Source organism: Rhinopithecus bieti, unplaced genomic scaffold, assembly GCF_001698545.2.
Source record: "Rhinopithecus bieti isolate Rb0 unplaced genomic scaffold, ASM169854v2 scaffold_14936, whole genome shotgun sequence".
NCBI lineage: Eukaryota > Metazoa > Chordata > Mammalia > Primates > Cercopithecidae > Rhinopithecus > Rhinopithecus bieti.
In genome coordinates, this window is record NW_016808811.1 from 2,824 (window position 1) to 5,984 (window position 3,161).

A 3,161-nucleotide genomic window follows, 5' to 3' on the forward strand; every position below is an offset into this window, starting at 1 on the left:
GACCTTGGGCAGTATGGCCATTTTCACGATATTGATTCTTCCTATCCATGAGCATGGTATGTTCTTCCATTTGTTTGTGTCCTCTTTTATTTCACTGAGCAGTGGTTTGCAGTTCTCCTTGAAGAGGTCCTTTACATCCCTTGTAAGTTGGATTCCTAGGTATTTTATTCTCTTTGAAGCAATTGTGAATGGAAGTTCATTCATGATTTGGCTCTCTGTTTGTCTGTTACTGGTGTATAAGAATGCTTGTGATTTTTGCACATTGATTTTGTATCCTGAGACTTTGCTGAAGTTGCTTATCAGCTTAAGGAGATTTTGGGCTGAGACAATGGGGTTAGTTTTCTTTCCTTGTGGTGGTTTTGTCTGGCTTTGGTATCAGGGTAATGCTGGCCTAATGAAATGAGTTTGGAAGTATTCCTTCCTCTTCAATTTTTTGGAAGAGTTTGAGAATAATTGACATTAATTCTTTAAATGTTTGGTGGAATTCAACAATGAAATCATCTGGTCCTGAGCTTTTCTTTATTGGGAGGTTTTTGATTACTGATTCAATCTCCATAGTAGCTATAAGATTGTTCAGATTTCTGTCATGATTTAGCCTTGGTAGGTTGTATGTTTCTATGAATTTATCCATTTATTCTAGGTTATTCAGTTTTTTTGGTGTATAATTTTTCATAGTAGTGTCTTATAAATCTTATTCATGTGGCATCAGTTATAATATCCTTTTTTCATTTCTGATTTTATTTATTTGAGTCTACTCTCTTTTGTTCTTAGCCTAGCTAAAGGTTGTCCATTTCATTTATCTTTTCAAAAATCCAACTCTTCATTTGCTGATATTTTTCTATTTCATTTATTTCTGCTCTAATCTTTGTTATTTCCTTCCTTCTGCTAACTTTGTGATTAGTTTTTTCTTCTTTTTCTAGTTACTTTAGGTATAAAGTTAGGTTGTTTATTTGAGAACTTTCTTCTTTTATAGTGCAGGTTTTTATTGCTTAAACTTCCCTCGTAGTATTGCTTTTGTTGTATCTCATAAGTTTTGGCATGTTGTGTTTTCATTTTCATTTGTCCCAAGGTATTTCTAATTTCCTTTTTTCTGTTTCCCCTTTGACCTAGTGATTGTTCAAGAGTGTGTTGATTCATTTTCATATTCCTGTGAATTTTCCCATTTTACTTGTGCTATTGATTTTAAGTTTCATTCCATCAAGGTCAGAAAATGATTTCAATCTTCTTAAACTTGTCAAAACTGTGTTATGACCTGACATATAAGCTATCCTGGAGAATGTTCTATGTACTCTTGAGAAGAACAGGTTTTTTTGTTGGGTGGAATGTACCATATATGTCTATCAGATCCATTTGGCCTATAATGTTGTTCATGTCCTCCATTTCCTTATTGATAGTCTGCCTGGATGTTCTCTCTATTATTGAAAATTGGGTAATGAAGTCTTCTACAATCATTGTATTGTTATCTACTTCTCCCTTCAGTTCTGACAATGTTTGCCATATATATTTAGGTGTTCTGATGCTAGATGCAAATGTATTTATTCCTGGTGGATTGAACATTTTATCATTATATAATGTCCTCCTTTGTCTCTTGTAATAGTTTTGACTTACAGTTTATTTTTATTGATGTAAGTATTGCCAACCCTGCTCTCCTTCGGTTACCATTTGCATACAATAGCCTTTTCCATCTCCTTACTTTCAACCTATGTGCGTCTTTAAATCTAAAATGAGCTTCTTGTAGACAGCATATAGTTGGTCTCATTTTTAATCCATTCAGCTATTTTATGTCTTTTGATTAGAGAGTTTAACTCATTATATTTAAAATAATTATTAATAAAGAAGAATTTACTATCACAATTTTGTTAATTGTTTTCTACTAGCCTTGTAGTTCTTCTAACCTGTCTTTTCCTTTTTTGCTGCCTTCCTTTATGTTTTACATTTTTTTGTTTTGGTAGTGGTAGGCCTTGATTCCTTTCTTCTTTTGGGTAACTTCTATTTTTTGTGTATGCTTACTTTGGGACTTACATAAAATATCTTTTACATGTAATATCTTATAACAGTCTGTTTTAAGCCAATAACAACTTAATCGTGTACCAAAACTCCATACTTTAATTTCTCCTCCCCTTACATACACTCATTTTATGTTATCGTTGTCACATTTTATGTTATTTATATTGTGTATTTTAACATATTTTTAGTTATATTTATTTTTTATACTTTTGCCTTTAACTTTTGTGCTAGAATTAAAAGTGATTTTCCCACCACCATTACAGTAATGCAGTATTTGGTATTTGTCCATATATTTACCTCTACCAATGAGTTTCATACTTTCTCACGCTATCATACTTCTATTTGGCATCCTTTCATTTCAACTTTAGAACTCCCTTTAGCATTTCTTGTAAGGCATGTCTAGTGGTGATAAACTTCCTCAGGTCTTGTTTACCCCTGGAAAAACTGTCTTCACCAGACAAACAAAAGCTGAGGATTTCCATCACACAGGTAATTTGTCTATGAGTTGTTGCTGAAATGATGTATTTATAGGGGAAGACAGGTCCACGGCTTCCTACTCCACAATCTTGCTGACATCAGTTACTATATATAGGTTTCTAAACAGCAGAAATATTGAAGGAAAAATAAATATTCTCTCCAAGAAACAAAAGGAAAAAATGGAATTAGGTTAAGTAGCATTAGCTTTAAATTAGTGCTTATATAATCATTATACCCAGATTAAATTATCATTCATATTAAGAAAGCCAACATTTACTTTTTAAAATAAAGCATTATATTTGAAATGGGAAAGCATGTTTAGTTGACCATAGATTTTTCTTGATGTGCAATGCTATCCAGCTTCTCATGATTTCCTCCATGATTCTCTCCTCCATAAGGTCAACAAGAAAAACAAAAAAAGAAAATAAGAAGAATATGCCACAGCTATACTTTCCCAGTAAGGCTATGCTGGTTTAATTTGCCTGGGTTTATAGTGAATGTTCCACTAATCAAATCAGAGTGCAGGCTTTCAAAACCTTTCATTTCTAAACTCTAAGCAGAGTAGTACATCAATTAATAAAAGAGAGCCTTTTAAAAAACTGCACAGTACATTTTAGTGTGTAAAATGCTTTTATATTTTATTTCATCCTCCAACCAACTCTTTTTTTTTTTTTTTT